Here is a 16,359-nt window from a genome sequence, read left to right as displayed (position 1 = left end):
TTTTTTCTTAAACAGAAAGCAGAGTTCAGTAAATAAAGATAAATGATTGTGCTCCTTCTCTGCAGACCCTGGAGCTAAACTGAACAGGCCTCTTATGGTTTGGCCCTGCTTCATTGACTGTTCAGACAGCCCAGTAATACGACAGATGTACCCAGCCGTTCCCTCTTCCCCGCTGTCCATTAGATTATGTTCATTTTGTCTGAGATGCCATTAGAAGTCTCAAGGTCAAAGAAGTCACAGGGAAGAAAAGAGGATGACCAATTTTTTCCTGCAGTCCTTCATTGCCCAAAGAGCCTCCAGACAGGTGGGCTCTTGCTTTGTGAGGGGCCCAAATGGGGGGGGGAGGGGGCTCTATGCAATTTACTTGAAATAAAATGCAGGTGTGCAATTAACCCAGACACTTCTGGCAACTAGCACAGCCAGGCACTGGAAGTTTCATTTGAATCAGGGGAGAATACCATTTGGGATATTATCCTAAATGACAAATGAATGATTTGCCTGCAACAACATGTTGATGAAGTGCCTGGGGAGAACAGGGGGCTTACATTTATTTCTTTCTTTTTCTTTCTTTCTTTCTTTCTTTCTTTCTTTCTTTCTTTCTTTCTTTCTTTCTTTTTTTTAAGAAATAAAGGTAATTTTGTTTTGGGGTCCCAAACAGTGTTTCCCTTGGGATTTCTTGAAGATATCATGCAAATAGGGAATTTGTCCATGCTTGGCAACTGTGATTATGCACGTAATGGCCCTTGAATTTATATAGTGTGTTACTTCTGAGCTCAAAGCACTTAACGCACATGGCCACATCATTAACACTTAGAATCACAGAACGTGAAACCTGGAAGAGACTGCTTCAATTCCTCCACAGACAGAAAAATAGGCAGTGCCATCGTATGGGGGCCTTTACTTGCTTCATGCATATAAGGAAGATTATCTCTCTAACCAATGGCAGGGGCTACATTTTCTTCATCTCTAAAAGTCCCCACAGCATCTAGCATAAGCCTGAATACAAGAGAAACAGAGAGGAGTCACAGCACTGACTGGCAGTCAGAATTACAGAGGGAATAGTTGAAAACTAAAAGACTACCTAATCTCTCCAGAATACCAGGAGTTCTGCCCAAATGTCTAGAAAGGCTGTGTACAAAGGGGAAATTACATAGAGGGCTCCAGGGTCTATTACCATTTCAACCAGATCCACTCTCACTTAATTTTTAAATATTTTGCAAGATTATATAATATGACATTACTGTTTGAAGAAAAGTTCTCCACTTGTTTAAGAAAAAAAAACTTAAATCTTCATATCACAACTAACTTTTCCTTGAGCAAGTGTGGGAGAAACAACAGAATTTAATTCCTGTTCCGTAACACCTTGCTGAGTTGGGGCTGCATGAAGCAAAGGCAAAATGTAAAATGTACACAGTCATCATAAGCATGTTTCTGATGCTCTTGTTCCTATCCAATTGCATTCAGCAGGTATTTGTTGAGCATCTTGTGATTATCACTGCACTAGAATGAAGGCTGTGTGGAATACCAGAAAATAAACTCCTTATGAGCTTTGAATGTATTTGAGCAGAGAAAATTCATAACATACATAAATAACTACACAATTAAGAATATAAGCACCAGGGGCGCCTGGGTGGCGCAGTCGTTAAGCATCTGCCTTCGGCTCAGGGCGTGATCCTGGTGATCCAGGATCGAGCCCCACATCAGGCTCCTCCACCAGGAGCCTGCTTCTTCCTCTCCCACTCCCCCTGCTTGTGTTCCTTCTCTCGCTGGCTGTCTCTCTCTAATAAATAAATAAATAAATCTTAAAAAAAAAAAAAAGAATATAAGCACCAATGTGCATAGTTCAAAACATAAAGGAATAAACAAAAGATAAATGAGATTAAAAGAGGGGAAATGAAGTCTGTTGTACTTAGGATCTTAGATATCATTTCTTTATCAGATGGGTAAGCATGGTATGAAAGAACATGATATACTCAAGATTACCCAACCTAGAAGAAGCACAACTGATGGCTGTTCCACACATCTCCTTGCCTCCAGTTTAGTGTCCTCTTGTAGACTGTGCTATCTTCTTTAGACTATAAGGAGCTAGACTAAGAAGAAAGAAAGGTTTAAACCAGGAAAGGAGAGAGGAGAGTTCTTTCAGTGAAGGAAGAACACACAGGCAGCACTCAGTAGGTGACAGCCAACTCTCCCAGTAAAGGAAGTTAGATGGTCACAGAAAACAACTGCATTTGGCAAACAGTCATCAAGTCAGATCCCTCTGTAGGATGCTGTGCAAAATTCTTTGGGGGTACCAGAAAGAAAAAAAAAAAAAAGGTAATACAGTTTCTGCTCTCAAGGAACCCCCTCCTTCAGGGTAGTAGGGGGAGGAGAAATATTGTAGGGGGGTGAGAAATATTCACAGATGTCTGTAATTCAAAATAAGGTGAATGCCATAGTAGAGGGGCAATCACAGTGCTTGGCAGACTAAGAGTATCTATACACTAATGACTGTCAAATCTCGCCCAGATTTAGCTCCTGCATTCCAGACTCATACATCCAGCTGCCTGCTCCCATCTCCACCTGGATGTCTTATGTTCTCCTCAACTTTGAAAGTCCCAAATGGAATTCATCACTGCCTCCTCCTTCCTACATCTTACACCCCCAATCCTCCTTCCAGGTTCCTTGTCTCAGCCATACACCTCAGGTGCCCATCTTAATCAGGGGGAACATGACCCCACCCCACCCCATCTGTACAGTTACTCAAGCCAGAAACCTGGAGTCAGCCTCGACTCTTCCCTCTCCTTCACCTTCTTTATTTTTTAAGATTTTATTTATTTATTTATTTATTTATTTATTTATTTATTTATCTATTTATTTATGTTAGAGAGAGAATGTGTGTATGAGCAGGGGCTAAGGCTGGAGGAGGAGAGGGGAAGGGAGAGGGAAGACAGGAAAAAATCTCGGGCAGACTTTGCACTCTCTCAGCCCCAGTGCAGGGCTGAATCCCACAACCCCGGGATTATGACCTAAGCCAAAACCAACAGTCGGAGGCTCAAGGGACTGAACTATCCAGGCACCCCTCTCCTTCATTTCTTATATCCAATCAACTCCTGGTGGTTTTGTCTCTGAAATAGCTCTAAATTTGTCTATTTTTCTCAAGACTTACTGCCATTATCCTAGTCTAAGATGTCATTATCTCTTGAATCTGAACTGTGGTCTCCCTGTTTCCTCTCTTTTCCCCTCCAGTCCAAGATGCACAGTAGAACCTAAACGATCTTAAATTCACATCTGATTGTATCCTTCCTCTTACCATTGCTCTTAGGAATTTAGTACAAAACTGCTTAACATGTTATAGTTTTTCCCTATTCCCCCCTACTCACCTCCTCAACCTCATTTCCCACGAACTTCCTTCCCTCTTAAACTCTCCCATCTTAATTTCCCATTAATAATAGGCTCTGCTAGATTTCCTTGATATTGTCCTTACTGTCATGTTTTTATTCCCTTTGCCCATGCTGTTTCCCTATTTGAATCTCTGTTGTACCCTCCCACACAAAGTCACATAGCCACACGCACAAAGACAATAAAGACACATGCATACTTCACATAGTTAGCTCCAATTCATCTTCAGAGTTCAGTTCCAATCTCACTCCAAAATTTCCCTGACCTTAGACTAAGTTCAGACCCTGTCTCCATTGCATCTTATTTGCTAAGACTGTTTCTCTAGTTTCTAATTGCTCTATCATAACATGTGCACTATGTAGTAATTTTTTTTCAATGTCCATCTTCCTCGTGGGACTGTAAGGTCTGACATGTGCCCTGCTTCATCCCTACTGCTTAGAACAACAAATGCACATAGTGCTTAATAAATACTGAATGAATGAATGATTACTCGGTGACATACAGAGCATTTAATCTCGGGTAAGCAAGTCTCCAAAGGTTTAAAGAAGGACACTCTTTAAGTGAAAATTAGGTATATTAGAAACAATTTAAAAGGTTCTTATCCCAGCAGGCTGGTGCCATGCCTGGATCAGACCACAGCTGAGATCGTCATTTTGTTGAGCATTAAATTCATTCACAAATGTTAATGGGTCTGAAAAAAAAATAATTACAATGGTAACAAATTAGGGGTCTGTTACACTAACTAACTTTTCTCTATTAACACAGAATTTACTTTGAAGAGCAGAAAGAGCCAAGTGAGCAGATTTCATAATTGCAGAACTTTATTTTCACTTTGCTCTAACTTTCCCAGTGAAACAGAACATAAAGAAAGCCTTTTGCAAATGGATAATTACACACTACATCTCAGGATTATGAGATACTGTGTAACCTTTTCTCCTCCTTTTCTAATGTGACTGAGCACCATCATAGAGCTATTCTTGCCCTTATGGGGGAAAAAAAGCACTTCAAGTCACTCTTCATATCTAATAGCATGATTTCATGTTTATTAACATATACCCATAAAATGTATAATTTTTCAGCACCTGAAGAGACCATACGGATCAGCTAACCCAAACTTCTATTTTAAAAAGCTGAAACTAAGGTCAAGAAAAGTTAAATGATTCCTTCTAAAACAAAAATTCTGGAATAAGGGAAACTTCTATCAAATGAACAGTAATGGCTGCCTTTTTGGAGAAGCGAAGTGGAGGGTCATCCTTAGGTGTGGGAATAGAAGATAGAGTGAAAACAGGTGTCAAATTAAAGGTAAATCAAAATTTGATTCACAGGCCTGTTTGCTTAGCTCAGATGGTTTAAGATAAATTATTTATTTGACATCTATCCCCTGCACATAAAGGAAGGTAAGATATTATAAGGTTAGGAGCACAGAATATGGAATCACACAGACTTACCTCCAAACCAAACAAATCCCAACCTACCACTACAGCCTTTCTTTGAGGTATGTTCCAGTTGCTCATCACACAGTTTCACCTATACATTATATATGGCTAACTCTGGCAACTCTCTCCATTGGCATAATCAAAGTGTCTGGAATTAATCATGTGTGTGGGCAAACTCCCAGCAAGCTCTGTAATAATGATCTTTCAGATGGTTTCTCCCCCTATTACTTAAGTGCAGGACAAATCTGATTAACTTCAAATTTTTAGATTTAAAACCCTGTCTCTCAGGCCTTCAATTTTTATTGGGGTGATGACTATCTGAAACCCTATTGTGGGTAACCTTACAGTTCAATCAGTTGTATGGAATAACACAGACCAAACAACAGGTTGAGTGAATCTTATCATTTGAACATGTTGTATCTGACTTTGTCCACTTGAGAAGCTTTCCACAGTCAAGCAAATTAGTTCATTTTTCTAACTACACACAAAAACTTAAACCCCTTATAAAGAATCAAGGCATCAGAAGATCCACCAGTAGAATTCAAGGAATAAAAGATTCATAAGATCTCTTCTTCACTAAGAAAGTAACATTTTTATCTTTACAAATAAGAACTCAACTTTGGAAACCTTTGATAAATCCACCAAAATAACTCTTGTTAAAGTCAATGATGACCTTTAGTTGCTAAATCTAATGATTAAACTTTTAAGTTTTCATGTGGCCTCTCCCAGTGGCAGTATTTGTCATAACTAATTACTCCCTCTTCCTTGAAGTTCTTCCTTCCTTTGGCCTTTGGGTCACTGTTCTCATTTAATCTCCTAGTAGACTGGCTCCTGCTTCTCAGATTCCTTTTCTATTTTCCCCTCATTTTACCAAACTCTAAACACTGGGCTGCATCAGGGGTAAGCTTTAGATATTTCCTTTATATACACATACACATCCAAGCTTGTGGCTTTAAATGTTATCTAAGTGCTACTAGCTCTCAACCCAGACCTCTCCACTAAAATGCATTATTTTATACTATCTGCCTTTCAACATTACCAACTGGATGTCTGACAGGCATTAGACTTTAACCTGTATAAATTAATACTCTTGATTTTACCCCATACCTGCTCCTCCTGCTACCTTCTCCATCTCTATAGAAAGTAATTCTATTTTCCCACATGTTCAGGTCTAATATCTTGATTTCTCTATTTAACTCATGACTTATTTCCAACCCCCAAACAAATCCCATTGGCTCTACTTTCAAAATCAAAATAGAGTGTAACCATCTTTCTACCTCCAATGACACGTTGGAACAAGCTACCATCATTTTTTAGCAAGAACGGCGCAATAGCTTAATTGGTTTCTCCATTTTTACGTAAAGAAATTTGAATAATTATTTAAAGACTTAAGTCTGATCACGTTTCTCTACTCAAATCCTTCCACTTCCCACGTCCCTGGAGTAGGAGGCAAGTCTTCCCAAGGCCTACTGGATTCTACATAACCGAGATTCTACCACTTCACAGGACACATCTCCTAGCTTCTCCTTACTCTTCACTGCATTCCAGCCATACTGGTTTTTCTGCTCTCTTCCAAATGAGGTAAGTCACTTCTGTCTCGAAACTTTTTTCTCTTGTTATTTCCCTGGCTAAGAAGACTCTTCTCCCATATATATAAATTTGTCCCTTCTTTCCTTCATTTCTTCACTAATCTCCCCAAAATATTATCTCCCTACTCTGGCTTCTTCCTATGCTCATTTTTCTGCTACATTTATTTCCACTGCACTTGTCATCGTCTTATTTGCTATTTATTTATTTATTATCTGTCTTTCCCCCCCAACTCCACCAGAAGGTAAGTTCTACATAAGCAGGAAATTCATTTTGTTCACTGCTAATCCTCAATACCTAAAATAGTGCCTGGCACATAGTAGGCGTGCAATAAAAACTGTTATGTTTGAATGAATGGTAATTATATAAAATAAGTCTTAATTTGAGCCTAAAAAGAACATGGCTTTTTTACTGCAAATGCTACAAAGAGCCATGAAAACTGGGGCTCAAATTATTTGTCAAGACATCAGTGGTACAAAAACAAAAAAGATATCAGAGGTGCCTGGGTGGCTTAGTCAGTTAAGCATTTGACTCTTGATCTCAGCTCAGGTCTTGATCTCAGTTAAAGCCTCCACGCCCACCATGCCTTAAAAAAAAAAAAAAAAAAAAGATAGCCGTGGTATAATTTGAGGAACACTGGACAAGTTCTGCAGCCCAAAAAGAACCCTTAAATTGAATGGCACTGAGGCTTAAATTTCATCTCGAAATATTAAAAACCCAGGCAAAAAACTGTCTCACTCATAAAGTCACTTATAAAAAAATTCAAAAGCCATCTAGTTATGGCCACTGAAAAAAATCTTTAACATTTCCCATAAACATGACTCTAGCAAAAGAAAGAGAAAGAAAGAAAGAAAGAAAGAAAGAAAGAAAGAAAGAAAGAAAGAAAGAAAGAAAGAAAAAGAAAATGAACGAACTGCTTGGAATTCCTACACTGATATGTAAAGACAAGTCATGATCTTTGTGAATACGATAATCATGTGAGACAACTGTTGATTCTTCACCATCATTCCAAGGTAAAAGTGATGATCCTGGTTAATTCTGCATATTGTTTTTATCTTTTAAATACTTGTTTGTTGTTTTGTTGTTGTTGTTGTTATTGTTGTTGTTTAAGTTTAGTGAGCCAGTTCTGAAGTCCGGCTCTCTTTGCAAAAATATTTCCTTTTTGTGATGCATCCTCTGACTGTGAATAGGTGATTAATGGAATCATCAATTCCTCCTCTGAATCCCTCAGCACCCTGGCCAGTACTATACAATTAGCAGTGCTAATACTAATAACCAATGATATTCTCACTGATAGTATTTCTTATAATTTCATGTATTTTCATCGTAGTGATTAGCATATTGCCCTTCTCATACTAGCTACACAATAAATATTTGTTAATTTATGTACACTATGGTATTCATTTAAAAGACCTGGATTTGAAAGTTAAAGGAACTCTGTTCATACCCACAGTGTGCTGCTTATTAACTGGAAAATCTTGGGCAGCTTAATCTCTCTACACTGAGAATTTCTCATTATCATTGAGATAATGATGTCTATCTCCATTCACAAGACTGCACTGAAAAATACAAGAGGTCATTCATGTGAAGCTCATAGCACTGCACCTTGTACATTATAGACATCTCTGCAGTTGGTTGAAATCTGAGTTAATGTCTCCTGTGATTGCAGCCTCTCGAGCCTGAGTTTTCAACTCTGGCCATGTTATAGAATCTCTGAATAAATTTTACAAAGCACTGATCCTCTGACCAGATTCTCAGGAAAGAATATGGTCATAGGTAATTTTTCAAATGTGTTCAGGTGATTCTAATGTACAAACAAGGATGAGAACCACATGCCGAAGTCAATCTGCCTAAGTTCATATCCCAGCTCCACCACTTACTTGCGATGTGACTTTGTAAAGTAAATTAAATTAATCTCTCTAGGCTTTATCCTCCCAATCTGTAAAATGGGATTAATAATGGTACCTTCTCCCCAGAGTTGGTATCAGGATTCAAAGAGATAATTCATAGAAAACACTAAAAATACTATCTAGTACACACTTTTCAGCTCAATAAATTAAAGCTAACATTACTAATAAAAATCATCTCTATTTCATTCTTCTCAAGGACAGAGACTACTGTGTGCTCATTTCTCACCACAAAAATGAGATAATGTAACTAATGCATGTTCCATTTATGATTATAGACCAGTTAGGGCCTTCTTTTGGGTATGTTACAATGCATAACCCTACAGAGTAAAATCTCAGTGTAAACCATAACCACTCACAGCTCGAAGATCAATTGGCAACCACTTAGGGTAAGACATTCACCTGGGAAATAAATGAGAAGAGAAATATCACAAATGGAAATGAGATACCATGCAAGTTCACAAAGTTGTCTTTGGCTGGCCTTAGTGGGGAGCAAATGGGAAGGGGAAGGACGGTTGTTTCAACATATTTAAATTATGAAAAAGAACAATTTGGAGGAATCCCAGTCTTCGAGACAAGGGCAATATTGACTATGGGGTGGGAAATCCCTGGAAGCTCACTTCTTTGACATGAAGATTGAACATTCTATTATTACATAAGTAGAATATTAACAAGGTGATAATAAAAACCTAGTGGTGATCTATGTTTCAATCTTCTGAGCAAAACTTATCAAGAAGGACACACTATATAATAGCTAAATATGTTTTCTTCATTATATTGGCACTTTACAAATTCAGAAAGGAACATTTAGCTCACATCATTTGTTTTCCTCAGACAGTTTCAAGAAGAAAAATGCTAAATAATTATATTCTTGTTACTCTCCAGAATTTTCATTTGATATCCAATATGAAGACTAATATGAGGAGGTAGAACATAATTTCTCTTCACCTATGTGATACAGTACTTTTATTATCCAAGCTCTTTACTGAAAATTTAATAGACTGCTTATAGCCTACCATTTAATCTATGAACTTTGCATTCTGTTAATTCCCACACTGACTACATAACACAGGGAGAGTTTTTCAAAAAATGAGTTTGTAGTAACAGTAACTAAGTTGACATACGGTGAATTGTTCCATTTTCTGGCACTTTTTATTGAAAAAACATGATGCTTGCTACATTATAGTAATGATGATGATTATTTCCAACATATTTAATAAAGTGCTTTAGATTTGACTATTTCTATTAAATTAACCAGATGGTGATAGCACATAATTTCACCCAGAAATGTACATTAATTATTAACAATAAATGTAGGGCAAAACAACAGACTTTAGCAATATAACTGCACATCTGCAAAGGAGATTGTTGGCGATTTGAAAATGCTAATTCTGTGATTAATCTTCCATTTGGCTACTGAGCAGCAGAAGTCGTGCAAACAAGAATGCTAAGATGAATGATGGAGCATGCAGACTTGAAATCGGATTCTGATCTCAGACAGCAGGAGACTTTGGTAGGCGGTAGGAACTTCTCACCAAAAATATGTACTTTTATCACAGAACTATTCAGAGGAAGATGTATTCTGTTGTCTTTAGTTGAGGCATCTGTCCTTGGGATAACACAGGAAACCCTTTCTTCCTTCTTTTCCAAAGATTTCAAATCCACCATCCTGTAGCCTCTCACTTCACAGAATTATCATTTTCACATAGCCTGAAATCTCCTTTCCACGATACAAGGAAGATTATCCTCTATTGTTACAAAATCATGTGCCTTCACATCTGAAATACAGCAAGCAATTCTGAGCACTTCACCTCGAAGGAGACAGAACAACAATGGAAAAGTTATAAATAATCAAGTGGACTGATTAAGGACTTTCTGTGGGAAGACAGACTGGGAGAAAAGGAACCTTCATACCAGAAACAAAGAAAGAAGGGAAAGACAACCGAAGTCTTTAACACTACAAATGATGAATAAAAGGTCAACGCCACATTGGATGGGCAAAGCTCAGATGGTAAGAACACAGATAATCAAGAAGAGTTCATACTGTTGGCGTTTTGAAATGAACACAGCATAGTTTATAACTTAAAAAGGTAGATAGGGGAAAAATTTAAGGAAGTACTCTTTACAACTTCCTGATCTTTGCAACCCAAGAAGGAACAGAAACCATAGAAATTTTCATGTTTTAAGTTTGTATTTGAATTCCAGTTAGTTAACCTACAGTGTAATATTAGTTTTAGGTGTACAATATAGTGATTCAACACATCCATATATCTCCTGGTACTTATCACAACAAGTAAAATTTTTTCATCTTAATTCACAGAGAATACATTCAAAATAAGATATTCTGGGACAATAATTAGACAAAGATAATTAATAATTTATTTTTATAAGGCAACTCTGACAGTCAGTCAGAAGGGATATATACCAAAGTCCCTGTATCTCCTTCTCAGGATAAACTTTAATAATAATTACAATCAACAAAATTGACAAAACTTCAGATAGACTGACCAATTAAAAAAATTAAGACTAAAATTGTCAGAATGAGCAATAAAAGAGAAGACATTACTACCAGTCTATAAAAAGGATTATATTACTATAAAGAAGATGGTAAGGGCATACAATGTATAATTTTCTGCCAACAAAGGAGCTAACCTAGATACAATGGACAAATTCTTAGAAAGAAACTATTAAAACTAACTAAAGCAGAAAATCAGAATAGAACCATAACAAGTAAAGAGACTGCCACAGTAATCAAAAAACTTCTCATAAAGAAAAGCCCAAGACCAGATAGTTTCACACTCGAATTCTACCAAACATTACCAAACAGCAAATTTTTCACAAACTCTTGCAAAGACAGAAAAGGAGGGAAAACATAACAACTCTATGAAGTCAATATTCTATGACGCCAATATTACTCTGATAGTTAAACCAAACAGACATCACAAGAAAACTATAAACCAATACCCATTATAAACATAGATACAAAAATTCTCAACAAAATACTAGCAAACCAAATCCAGCAACATACAAAAAGGCTTATACACCATGACTAAATGGGATTCATCCCAAAAATGTAAGATTGGTTCGCCACATGAAAATCAATCAATATAACCATACCAATACATATTAAAAGGCAAAAAGACAAAAAAAAACCCATGATAATCTCAGTAGGTGCAGAAAAAGGATTTGATAAAATCTAACACCCTTCATGATAAAAGCATTCAACAAAATCAGAAGAGAAGGAAATGTCCTCAACCTAAAAAGGGCGTCTACAAAAACCTCAAAATCAACATCATACTTAACTGTGAAACACTGACAGCTTATCCCTTAAGATAAAGATGTCTCTTCTTATCTTTCTGTTCAACATTGTATTGGAGCTACTTGTCTATAAAATTAGATTAAAAAAACAAATAAAAGGCATCCAGGTTGGAAAGAAAAAAGTAAAACCAATCTCTATTTGAAGATGACATGATTTTGTATAAAATATTCAGGAATTCACCAAAAAGCTCTTAGATCAATAAAAAAGTTCAACAAGGTTGCAAGATAAAAGATCAATATACAAAAATCAATTATACAATACAATAGCAATGAATAACACTAAAAGGAAATTGAGAGTCTACTTCCATTCCCAATAGCATCAAAGAATATTCAGTAATAAATATAACAAAAGTAGTGCAAGACCTCTATGCTGAACTATAAAACACTGGAATAAATTAGTCTTAAATAAAAGGGAAGACATCCGTGTTCATGGATTGAAAGACTTAATATTGTGAAACTGACAATATTCCCCAAATTGACCTACAGATTCAATGTAGTCCTCATCACAGTTTGAGCTAACTTCTATGCAGAAATTAACAAGCTGACCTGAAAAATCACATGGAAATTCAAGGACCCAGAACGGCCCAAAAATTTTTGAAAAAGAAGAATAGAGCTGGAGGATTCACACTTGAATATTTCAAAACTTACTACGAGATAATTAATACAGGTTTGTACTGGTATAAAGGTAGACACATCGATGTGTCAATACAACAATGGAAAAGAATTAGAGTTCAGAAATAAACTTTTCCATTTACGGTCAATGATTTTCAACAAGGGTACCAAGACAATTCAATGGGGGAAAGAACAGTGTTTTCAACAACAACAAAATGAAATTGGACCTCCAACTTCACATTATATACCAAATTAACTTACAATGAATTGCAAACCTAAATGTTGGAGAGCTAAAACTATAAAACACCTAAAAGAAAACACAGGAATAAATTTGTGACCTTGGATTAGGCAATGGTTTCTTACATAGGACATCAAAATCATAGGCAACAAAATAAAATATAGTAAAACTGCACCTCATAGAAATAAAAAAACTTTTATGTTTCAAGGGACACCATCGGTGTCCTTTTCTTTTACAATCAGAAAAGTAAAAAGAAAACCCAAAGAACAGAGAAAATATTTGCTAATCATATATCTGACAATGTTCTAATGTCCAGAATATATAGAGAACATTTAAAATTCTTAAAATAATAAAAAACAAAACAAAATAAAAAACTGACAACCCAATTAAAAATTTGGCAGCACATCTGAAAAGACTTTTTCCAAAAAAAGATATACAAATGGCAAATAAGCACATGAGAAGTTGTTAAATGTCATTAGTCATTAGGGAAATAAAAACCAAAATCACAGTAAAATACTCCTTCACTAGGATGGCTATAACCAAAAAGTTAGACAATAAATAGTGAGGATGTAGAGAGGTTGGAACACTCATTCATTGATGAAGGGAATATAAGTGCAGCCACCTTGGAAAATAGTTCGTCAGTTATTTAAAAAGGTAAACACAGAGTTAGTATATGACCCAGGAATTCCACTCCTAGATGTATATTCAAGAAATTTAAAAGCATGTTCACACAAAAAATGTACACACATGCTCATTAACAGCATTATTCATAATAGCCACAATGTGGATAGAACTCAAGTGTCCATCAATTCATGAATGGATAAACAAAATGTGGTATATTCATATAATGGAATAATATTTGTCAATAAAAATTAATTAAGTACCAGTACATGCTATAACACGGATGAACCTTGAAAGCATCATGCTAAGTTAAAAAAAAAAGGGGTCAGCACAAAAGTACACATAATATATGATTCCATTTATATGAAATGTTTAGAATAGGCAAATCCAGAGAGAAAACAGACTAGTGGTCACCAGGTGCTGCAGGGAGGGGACAAGGTGAGTGACTGCTAATGAATACAGGATTTCTTCTTAGGGTGATGAAAATGTTTGTTCTACAATTACAGAGTTCCGCACAAACTATGAATATATTAAAAACCACTGAATTACACACTTTAAATGGGAGACTTTTATGCTATTTAAATTATATCTCAATAAAAAAATAATCACATATTACTTATCCTGGTTTCTAAGTTTACTATTTCATGGGTACAACCAGAAGTGGAACTCCTTTCAGACCATTTATCACTACCATCCCCTTTTTAGGCAACTGGGAAAAAAAAAAAAACTGTCTCATCCAAGGAAAAGCTCTCTGACATGGCCTATCAATTAAGATATCTCGTTATAACCAAGAAGAGTGACAATAATTACACCTAAACACAACTGTTCTTTTTACATTAAGGACACTGAATAATAAAATCCCTTTATTACTGACTGCAAAATAGTAAATAAGAAGAATATTATGGCATGGTTCAAGACATGAAGATTTTAGAATATCCTATGCAAACATTCTCTTCCCTTCTTATAACTTTTAAGTATTCTAAGGGGAATATTGTGTTGTTCTGTGCTGTCATAGTATGGTTTATCAAGTCCATTTGCTCACATAATAAAATATAGTTGTTCCTGTGGCCTGCTTCTCAGGGTTTGTCTTAGGGGACATTAGCTGGTCAAAAGTACTATGTGCCTTAAAAATGATCATTTAAAAAAAAAAAAAACAGTTCTCTAATCAAGATAATCATGAATTGTCTCTATTGCTAGTGCTTTGTAGTTAAAGGAAGAGGCCTTAACCTCCAGAAAATCACTATGGTCTGTCATAATCTACAGTCTCAGGATGAGGAACACCAGGAACAGTGCAGGCAAAGGAGAGTAGCAGAGGGACACAGGAGAATTAATTAAATGGAAATTCTGGTCTTTCTGAGAATAGTCAGAAGTCCAAAGCACCGTGTTCTAAAGGGAAAGTAAATTATGGAATGGGTCTGCTCAGGAATTGTTCTATTTGTCCACCTATCCCTGCATCCATCCACATATCTTTTTGTTCAGTATCCAAATACGTTGTAGCCACTAAACCAGGAATGAAGCATTCAATAGCTAAAGAGGCCAGAGTTGAGGGAGGAAAATTGTAGACATTATGGCAAGAATCCAAGTAATTTAGAAACTAGGTATATACAGAAATATATGTAAATATATAAATCCATTATTGCAAGACCATGTCAGTAATAGAACGCCAAAAGATGCCAATCTCTGTACTTGCTCCTTTTTTACTATCAACCAATTTAAATCTCACAGAATGTGAAATGGGTATTTTTTTTTACAAATAAGGAACATAATGATCAAGGAAGTTAAACAACTTGCACAAGGTGATTTAACTCATAATACTGGATTCTAACTCCAAAGCCAATGATTGGTCTATAATGCTACACTGTGCACAAGATTCCCCTGTGCAGCAAGGCAGGCAATCCTAGACAAGCTGGAGTTCAAAACAGAGTTACTGTCTCAGAAGTGAAAATGATTGCTATGTAAAAAAATGAGGTCATCAACTCAACAGGTTACCTAGCATATCAAAACACTAGAAATGAGGTGCCACAAATCAGTCAGTTAAAGTCGCTGGCATCTGTTGGTCCAGACCATCTCAGGAACTAGGTAAAGGTGATCTCAATGAGAGAAAGACATCATTAATTCCAGCTGAGAGGAACAACACAGTGCCTCATTAGGAACAAAGCCTAAGATACATTTAATTCTGAATACTTGTAGCAAGGCTCAAATCCTTACATTCTCACCAAAAGTTAAAATGCTCTTATCTGAAATATCTTTCTTTAGTATTAAAGGGGACATTTACCTTTTTTCCTCCAATATAGAAACAATGTTTCTTCAAACTGGCAACCAAAGAGTAAATACCTATTTAACTTATCTGCTGGTTGCAATGAACATTACTTTGATTTGATAATTCTTAATGAGGACAGCAGACATCAGTGATACAGACAAAGCACTGGGTTGAAAACAGAAATATCAACGTTGATAGGCACAATCTCCTAATTTTCTCATCCCTGGTGTACTTAGTTGGTTAATGGACTTGGGCCAGGATATCTACACAGACAAAACAAAGTGGATAATTGAGCAATTATCTGATGAATTTAAGCACTAAAGAACATGACTTTGGATAATTAAGATTTTGTTCTAAACTGCTGGAGCATCTTTCTTTGGGGAAAAATCATAGAGACAGGAGCAGAAGTAGGTATGTATATTTGTTTTTTCCCATTGCATTCTACAGCATCCTGAAGAGACTTAGCAGGACTGGAAGACGGACCCAAACTTTGGACCATTTTCTACAAACTACATGATGAGGCATGCCTCTCTGCTGTCATCGTTGAAAGCCAAAATACAAACAGAAATAAGACATGGCAGAATCTTAGCTTCAGCACTTTTCTGGAAATTCAGTGCTTATGATTTGACAGAAAAACAGTCCCCCTCCCCTGGAGTGGTCGGCGATCCAAGCCTTATAGTTGCAATAATATAATGTGTCAATTTAGTGGCAGGATCCAACATGCCAGCACTCTTGGTTGAGGAAGCACCAGACCCTCACATGGCATGATGGATATGGGGATGGGGGTGTTGGGATCTGAGCCTTGCCATATGGCACTTGTCCATAATCAGTTCCCATGGAGTTGTGAAGGCAGCCAACCACTTGGTATATGATCAGGCTTGAACGGGTTAGCCCTTATCTATCAGTATTATTATCCATGTTTGATAGATGAGAAAACGGAGGCAAGAAGAGACTAACTAGCTCAAAGACACACATCAAAGAGTTGTGTGATAGAACTAA

Source organism: Ursus arctos, unplaced genomic scaffold, assembly GCF_023065955.2.
Source record: "Ursus arctos isolate Adak ecotype North America unplaced genomic scaffold, UrsArc2.0 scaffold_17, whole genome shotgun sequence".
NCBI lineage: Eukaryota > Metazoa > Chordata > Mammalia > Carnivora > Ursidae > Ursus > Ursus arctos.
The sequence above is the reverse complement of the archived record's forward strand: the minus strand, read 5'-3'. Positions refer to the sequence as shown.